Source organism: Mastomys coucha, unplaced genomic scaffold, assembly GCF_008632895.1.
Source record: "Mastomys coucha isolate ucsf_1 unplaced genomic scaffold, UCSF_Mcou_1 pScaffold4, whole genome shotgun sequence".
In the NCBI taxonomy this organism is placed as follows: Eukaryota; Metazoa; Chordata; class Mammalia; order Rodentia; family Muridae; genus Mastomys; species Mastomys coucha.
This window is the reverse complement of record NW_022196910.1, coordinates 20,727,331-20,736,703: the sequence shown is the minus strand read 5'-3', so window position 1 is coordinate 20,736,703 and position 9,373 is coordinate 20,727,331. Positions and strand designations below refer to the sequence as shown.

The 9,373-nt window shown below is 42.0% G+C and overlaps 1 protein-coding gene across 1 annotated transcript in view; it reads right to left on the bottom strand.

Annotated features, from left to right (window-relative positions):
• The window catches only part of Cdk17 (cyclin dependent kinase 17), an 80,568-nt gene that overhangs the window by 59,076 nt on the left and 12,119 nt on the right, over positions 1-9,373 (bottom strand). The window lies entirely within an intron of this gene.

The following is a 9,373-nucleotide window of genomic DNA, read 5'->3' as shown; positions in this document are numbered from 1 at the left end:
AAACACATAGTAAGATCTAGGCCAGCCAAAGCTACAAAGTGAGACACTGTCTCAAAAAAACAAAACAAAACAACAAAAAAAAACATTAAAAAAAAACCCACCCACACATAAAATAATTCATCTTTTAAGAATAGATTTAATCACTACTAAACTCTAACAGTAAGAAATTAAAGAGGGCCTAATTTTAATAAGGAAAATTCTACAATACTATAAAGTTACATATTTTAAAAGCCATATTACAGCAGTCATGAGAATAAGGTGTTAATTCCAAGCCAGACCAAATCCCAGCCATGGCCCTAGTCAAGGCACCTTCTGACAACTGCCGGGAGAGGAGACTCAGTTTTCTCTAAGAGTCACCCTGATACCACTGCGCTCCAGTGGAGTATATCACATCCTATATATGGGCTGCACAAACTGGATACCACTGTGCTCCAGTGGAGTTTATCACATCCTATATATGGGCTGCACAAACTGGATACCACTGCGCTCCAGTGGAGTTTATCACATCCTATATATGGGCTGCACAAACTGGATTTGATTAGTCAAGAAGAGAGAAAAAGAAGAGGACCAGAGGTCAGGTGGGTAGAGAAGGGGGAGGAATCTGGAAGGACTTAGGAGAGGAGATCATTTTGCTCAAAGCATGCCTATGAAACTCTTAATTAAAGAAACTAGTAAAGCACAAATCTACACTTTTCAAAGAACAATACTATATATTTTCTTTTATATGTTTTTAAGGTACATCTCACAAAAACTATTTTGAGATACTTATGCCTGTTTCTGTGGGAGAGAACAAAGAAAGCCGTGTGGGCAACTTTCTGCCCGTTGTCTCTAAGACACAACTGGACTGAACAACTGTGCATGGTATTTGGTCACTCTGTAATCTATGACACAATGGTGATTTGTTACTTGTGCTAGACTAGCCCTTTATTAAAGCCTAGGCAGGATAAACTGCTGAGGAGTGGCCAAGCCTCCTCAGTGGCAGGAAGCCTTGGCAGCGCGTGCCAACTGGAGCCGCTCTCTCCAGTCTTCTGGTAATGCTTTTCAGTAGGAAAAGATCACTCGGAATAGCCTAAAGAAACTGGACTGCTCTTCCAAAGACTGTGCCAGTTGCCCACAAAACTACACAACGGCATTCACTCCGAGAAATTTGTGTATGATCTGTAGGAGTGGGGTGAGCTAAAGTCTTCCATTACTCGCTGAGCAGAAAATTAGAAATTGTTCACATACCAATCTTAAACTGGAGAGGGAGAGGGCATAACAAGATGGCGGTTAACTTCTCACAAGGCCTCTAGCAAAGGCCGAGACAGGAAGGAGAAAATGTGTACCTGGCTAAATTCAACAGCCACAACTCTTTGTTTCTGTTTCCAGTTTTAATTTATTTGTACCCTGTGGTTTCTTAGGAAACTTCTGAAGGCTAAACAGGGAAAAGTGAAGATTAGTATAAAATAATGCAAAAAGATGCCCAAATATTACATGTATATTAGAAATAAAGATTTTTCAACATAAGAAAAGTCTCCTCTGGGGACATAAGAAAACATTTAGAACTGCTTGAAACTGAAGATGCTGATAATGCCTGCAACTCCAGAACTCAGGAAGCACAGCAGGAACATCGCAGCTTCTGGGCCAACCTGGAAAAAAGATAATGAGAGGGTAACCTGGACTACATAGGAAGCCCCTATCCTGGATGGATGGATGGATGGATGGATGGATGGATGGATGGATGGAGTTAACGCTTAATCAGAACTCTGATCAAGATACTTCTGGCTGGCTGAACTTTCTATTAAATAGAATTAAATGAATTCAGCTTAATAATTGACTTAATGAGCCTAGAATTGTTTCTCACTCCCTGTTCAGTGCTGACCCTCAAAATCTGAAGACGTTAACATATCCCTCCCATTGGTGAAATGTTAGTTACAAACAACTATGGTGCTAATGTGAAAGTTTAATAGCATACAAGAAATTTTAGGCAGAGAACTTGAGAGCAGGTTTTAGAGTAAGCCTAACCTAACCCTTGATTCTTGACTCCTTCATTGGGACGCTAAGGAGAGCAAAGAACTAAGCAAACTTCCTACCTACTAGCAATGTGTTTCTCAGAATGAGACCCCTAGTTAGAATGCTAACTGAGGCATAGTTACCTTAGAATGTCTTAGGGTTTCTATTGCTGCAACAAAAACACCATGATCAAGAAGCAAGTTAGGAGGGCTGGAGAGATGGCTCAGCAGTTAAGAGCACTGACTGCTCTTCCGAGGTCCTGAGTTCAAATCTCAGTTAAAAGAGCACTGACTGCTCTTCCGAAGGTCCTGAGTTCAAATCTCAGCAACCACATGGTGGCTCACAACCATCCATAATGAGATCTGATGCCATCTTCTGGTGCGTTTGAAGACAGCTACACCATACTTATATAACAAGATATAATAACAAATCTTTGGGCCGGAGCGAATGGGGACGAGCGAAGCAAGTGGAGCCTGAGCCAGCAGAGGTCCTGAATTCAATTCCCAGCAATCATATGATGGCTCAAAACCATCTGTATAGCAACAGTGTACTCATATACATAAGTAAATAAATCCTTGAGGAGGAGGAGGAGGAAGAAGAGGAGGAGGAGCAGCAGCAGCAGCAGCAAGTTGGGAAGGAAAGAATTTATTTTGCTCACACTTCCAGATCACAGTCCATCACTGGTGGAAGTCAGGATAAGAACTCAAACAGGGCAGGAACCTGAAGGCAGGAGCTGAGGCAGAAGCCATGGAGGGGTGCTGCTTACTGGCTTGCTTCCCATGGCTTGCCAGCCTGCTTTCTTTATAGAACTGAGGACCACCAGCCAGGAAAGGCATCACCCACAATGGGCTGGGCTCTCCCCCACTGATCACTAATTGAGAAACTGCCTTACGGCTGGATCTCGTGAAGGCATTTCCTCAACTGAAGCTCCTCCTCCTCTGATGACTCTAGCTTGTATCAAGCTCACACACAAAACCAGCCAGTACATAGACTTATCTAACTTCTGCTCTACTTAAGCTTTCTCTCCATCTGCACATTTCACAGCAGCAGTGCTGGACAGTCAAAGCAGCAGTTTTAGTCAACCAACTGAAATGTGCCTTAACACTGATCAACAATACATTATCTCTCAACTGTGCTTGTTCAACCCCAAATCAATGGCAAACCAGAACCCCCAACCTCCAACTACAGATGACCTTTCACCCAAACCACAAGTGAATACATGTGCGCAAGCACACTCACAAGCACACCAACACACCCTCACATGCTTAACTTTAAAAATGAAGCCTGGGCTGGAGAGATGGCTCAGCGATTAAGAGCACTGACTGCTCTTCCAGAGGTCTTGAGTTCAAATCCCAGCAACCACATGGTGGCTCACAACCATCTGTAATGGGATCTAATGCCCTCTTCTAGTGCATCTGAAGACAGCTACACTGTACTTAGATATAATAATAAATAAATCTTTGGATTTGCTCCGGAGCGAGCAGGGCCAGAGCTAGTGGGGCTGAAGCTGGGCCAACTGGAGCGAACAGAGGTCCTGAATTTAATTCCCAGCAACCAAATGATGGCTAACAACCATCTGTACAGCTACAGTGTACTCACATACATAAAATAAATATGTGCCTGGCTTTTTTTTTTTTTTAACATAGGCTCTGGGTATCGAACTCAGGTACTCGTGTTTGCAAGGCAGGCAATCACGACTGAGATATGCTCCCAACCCTTCTTCATCGTTCTTAAAAACATTTTTGAGGGAGACTGGAGAGGTGCTTCAGCAGTTATGAACACTGGCAGTTCTTTCAAGGGACCATGGTTGAACCCTAGCACCCACATAGTAGCTCACAACCATCCCTAGCATTAATTCCAGAAGACTCTGCCCTCTTCTGTCTGCCTTGAGCACTGCACATGTAGTACACAGACATGCATGCAGGTAAAACATCATCAATACACATAAAGTAAAAGATTTTAAAAACACTTTTCCTAACATCCAAACACCACTCTATCAGTTCTGTACTCTCTCATTCTCTCTGTATTACTAGCTAGCCACACACACACACACACACACACACACACACATACTCACACACACACACACACACACACACACACACACACACACACCAGGATAACCATTAAATACCTCTTAAAGCTCACAAATTTTTCCTACTGTTTTCTTCTATGACAAACACATCCAGGCACATGGTTTCAAAAGCATCTATGTAATAACTCATTATTTTTTCTTCTGATTCTCAACTCTTTTCTGGCTACAAACTCATATTCAACTGCCTACTTGGGTGTCAAAAGTACCAGGTTAAGGTTGGACCTCGTTGCTGAGGGGGGAAAAGTTCAGTATCAAAGCAGCCATCAAAAGGGTGAGTTGTCTTTACAGATGGGACCAAAAATCTGACTTTTTATAAACACATTTTCAAGTTTGTACTGGTTCAAAATGGGTGCTAACAATGCAAACTGTCTACACTAAAGTCACAGGCTATACCAACCACCGGCAGTCATCTGTCTGCAGTAAAATGACTTCACTATTCCAGGAAACTTCTAGTGGGAAGATAAGAGTTTCAAATAGCTTCATTGTTCATTTCAGGAACTTCCCAAAAAAACTCATATAAACTGACATCAGACTATTCAGAGTTTCAGTAAATAGCAGTAATTGATTGTTCGAGTTCCAGCTGTTTGACTACCTCACCCCAAAGTGGTTGCCTTGCTGCCTGTATCAATCAAAACTTAAACTCTATCGGGATCCTTATGCTAATTCCAATCAAGCCTAGTACTGAACACGAATTGTAAACCAGTCTCTGGACACTCAACACTCCAGTTTTGCTGCCCCTGCTAATCATTTCATCATGTTGCCCCCATCATCCCATCCCCCACCCACTCCACCCACAGACACTCCCAGCTCTGTAAAGAGGGTACTCCTTTACTGGTATAAGTAATAAACTCAACAGCCTATTTTTGGTACCATTCTCCAGGCGCAAACATTCCTAAAGCACTACTGGAAAACTTCCCAAATGTCTATTAAGAATTCAGTTCAGCAATACTGGATTCATTACAAGCCCTGTTGGAAAATACGAATACCTTTGTAGAAGGTTATGCTAGATCATCACCCTACATTAGACAGCATCCAACCACACCGCTAGCTTCAATACCTTAATAAAAGAGTTAATTGGTCCACTGATTAAATCCCCAATTATCAGATATACTAACAACATCACAATGGATATAACAAGTGAAGACTTATATAAGAAAGATAGGAAATACAGAGACAAATTTACTCATTTAAGGAAAAAGAATCTGAATACGGAAAAATTGAATACATAAATAATCACCAATAGCAGTAATCAACAAAAGAAAACTACGGTACAATTTAACAGTGAAAGAAGCTATAAAGCCATTTATAAAACGAGATCACAACTGAGAGAGCTTCCCCCTTAAGTCTTCTACAGAATGTTAGCAATTCCTATCCAACAAGAATAAATGCAACCAGATGTGGTGAGCTATGCCTGTAATAGCACTTGGGATGCTGAGGCAGGAGGACTGCCATGATTAGACCTTATCTCAAAAACACAAAACACAGGGTAGAGAGACTGACTCAGTGGTCATTTTGCTTTTGCAGATGATCCAAGTTCAATCGCCAGCACCCATGTCAAGTGGCTCACAACCACTTGTAACTACAGCTTCAGGGGTACCAATGCCTCTGGCCTCCTGGGGTACCTGCATTCACATACATATACCCTCCCCACCTCCCACCCCATACACACTCACATAATTTAAAACTTAATCTAAAAAAATAAAGAGTAAATGCATGAACATTTAAAATGCTTCAAGGGGCTGGAAAGATGACTTTTCAGTAAAAGCCCGATAACCTGAGCTAGTTCCTGGAGATTCTCAGGAGGGATGGGGAGAACAGTCTCCCAGGCATCCCCTCACATCCATACATGCCCCTCTTTTCCCTACCATCACAGATACACAGATGTAATAGTAACACCACTCTGGCCTGCTGCCAGAGGGGCAGTTGGTTACTTTAAGGGTGTGGCCCTGGTAGATCCACCTTGCTCCAGGAGATGGACCACACCCGTGTTTAAATGGGCAGCAGGAATTGGACTCAGTGGGCTAATTTAAGAGACAGAGACATAGAGACACACATATAGAGAAACAGGAAACTGACAGGGGAAGAGGTGGGTGGGATATGATCAAACTGTAGTCTGTGTGCTTTTCAAACTACCAAATAATAAAAAATAATATACTTAAAGAAAACAGAAACTTCATTACAGAGGGCAAAAACAGAGAATTCACTTAAAAACTGGTTGTGATGCAAGATTTCCTAATTATATATTAAACATAAAAGAAAAATTAGCGTATAAAAGTACATGAAAACAAAAGTCTCAATTTTTCAAAAGTCCATAAACAATTTTTAAAAAATAAACAAACCAACTAAAGCTCAGATCACACATAAAGGGCTCATCTTCTAGAGAACACAAGCAAAAGGGAAAGGCCAAGGACCCAAAGGAAAACTAAAGCTCATACAAGTTCATGAAAGGCGCAGGGGACAAAGGCCCGTAAGCCTATGAGATAAAACTATCCCACACCACTGATAAGATGAAAGACATGGTGGTGTCAATTCCACCAGTTCTCATCGACCAAACTAGTAAATTCTGGAAGTCCAGATACAGACAGATCAGGACTCCAGCGCTCACAACATGCCAACAGAGCAAGCTCTACTGGAGAGATGCAAGTTTTTATTGTTTTTAAATGAGCTTTTTTAGAATCACTGTGGATTCACAGGAAAATTACAAATGTACAACACAGAGTTCTCCTACCCCCCCCCCCATACACAACTGTCTGCTATTCAAATCTTACACTGGAGTGGCACAGGTGTCACAGCTAGTGAACCAATGCTATTATAGTATCATTAACTGAAGTCCACCACTTAATTTCATTTCCTTGGTTTTAATCTAAGGCACTCTTTCTGTTCTAGGATCCTAGCCAGTGTATATACTGTACTGCAACAAACCCCCGTCCTTAGGTTACTCCTGAGTATTACAGTGTTGGACTTCCCTGTTTATGATGACACAAACAACTTGACCAGCGCCAGTCAAGCATTGTGTAGAATGTTCCTCAACTGGAATCAGACTCATGTTTTCTTACAATTAAACTAGGGTTATAATTTGCAGAATAGAAAAATCACAAAAACGAAGTACATTCTTACCATAGAATATTATCAACACATTTATAATTGTTGAAGCTAACTCTGACCACCTGACTAAGGTAGTGTTTCTCAAGTTTGTCCTACACAAGTTATTCTTCCCCCAAATTCCTATAATGCACTCTTTAGAAAGAAATTGATGTGTGTAGTTTACACTAAAGAAGTAAGGAATCGGGGGAGGAGGGAGGGAACAGGGGTTTGTTCTTGTTGTTTTTTGGGGTTTTTTTTTGGAGGGGAAACTGGGAAAGGAGAAACCATATGGCATGTAAATAAAGAAAATATCTAATAATAATAAAAAAAAAGAAGTAAGGAATCACGTGGGACGTGGTGGCACATGCTTTTGGTCCCAGCCCTTGGTAGACAGAGCCAGCCTGATCTACAGAGTGAATTCTAGGACACGCAGGGATACATGGAGAAACTCTCTTGAAAAACAAAACCAAACCAGAAGTAAGAAACTGTTAACACATGCATGGCTTTATTTATGAGTTGGAATTCTGCACAAGAGATTAATATCAGTATAAACTCACAATATTACTTTATATTCTGGTTAACTGCATACTAATTTATTTTTGGTCCCCCCCGTTATCCTGGAACTGGCCACTGTGCACTCTGCCAGCAGGGAGCTGACAGGGTGACTCAGGGTGTTTAAATATTTCTTACACTTTGGCACTATAAGATGCCATGGGGTCCTCTGAAATTTTCACGTCTTTCCCCAGTCCAAGGATTCAGCCACCAAGTGGTCTGTCTGCAACTGTTCATAAAATTTTCCCAAGAATTTTACTGTCCAGGTTGAGGGATGGTACATGCCTTTAATCCCAGCACTTGGAAGGCAAAGGTAGGAGGATCTCTGTGAGTTCAAGGCCAGCCTGGTCTACAGAGCTAGTTTTAGAATAAGCCAGGGCTACAAAAAGAAACCCTGTGTCAAACAAAAACACAACAAAACAAAAGGTTTAACATGTAGTTTACTTCAACAACTGAATAAAATCTATGCTCCTTCCTGAGGGTGGTTGTTTAAACTGGAACTGTCTCCCACAGGCTCAGGTCTAGAACTGGTGGCTCTGCTCATGGGGACTTTATGAAGTGCAGCCTTGCGAGAGGAGGTATATTGCTTGGAGATGGGCTTTCACTGGAGATAGGCTTTCACAGTTTATTGTTTTGCCCCCACTTCTAGTTTGCTCTCTGCTTTCTGTGCACGGCTGAAGTTGTGATCTCTCAGCTTCCTCATCCGGTCTCCTCCACCATGTGTCCCCCACTGTTAAGGACTCTCCTTCTGGAACTATAAGCCCAAATAAAGACTTCCTTCTATATATTGCCTTTGTCTTGGTATTTCATCACAGAACAAAAAACAACAAATACACTTGGTATGTCTCTCTTGTCTCTCTTTGACTTCATCTACAACATCCTCACAAGCTACCTTTCCTTCTTCCTACTCACCATACTTAAGAGTCACGTGGAAGAGTGACACCATTTTATAAATGTGCTGAGAAACATGCATACGCGTGAACATGTACTTGAGTGACGTGCCCGTGGAAGCCAGGGACAACCTTGGGTATGGTTCATCAGGTGCCATCCACCCGTTTGTCCTTTGTTTGTTTATTGTTGAGGCCAAGTGTCTTGCTGGCCTGCAACTCGCCAACAGGCCTAAACAGACATTTATACATACATACATACATACATACATACATACATAATGCATGCCTGCCTGCCTGCCTGCCTGCCTACCTACCTACCTACCTACCTACCTACCTACCTACCTATCTATCTATCTATCTATCTATCTATCTATCTATCTATCGAGACGGAGTCTCTCCGTGGTCTGGAGTTTCCCAGCAGTGTAGCCTGGCTGATTACTGAGCCTCAGGAATCCAGCTATCACTCTAGGTGCATGCCATCATGCCAACTTTCTTACATGAGCTCTGGGGGTTGAACTTGCATTAAGTGCTTTAGCAACTAAACCATTTCCTCAGTCCATATTTTTGTATTTGATCTTTCTAAAAAGGGCCAGAAGAGTTGTCAGCCCATATTTTTAAAAGAACTCCTTTCTCTTATTGCTTTCTCTCTCTCTTTTTTTCATGTTTGCAATGCAGTATACTGACTGACAACGCCCTAGCCCGCCCACTCGCCTGCAGTGTACTGACTGACATCGCCCTAGCCCGCCCACTCGCCTGCAGT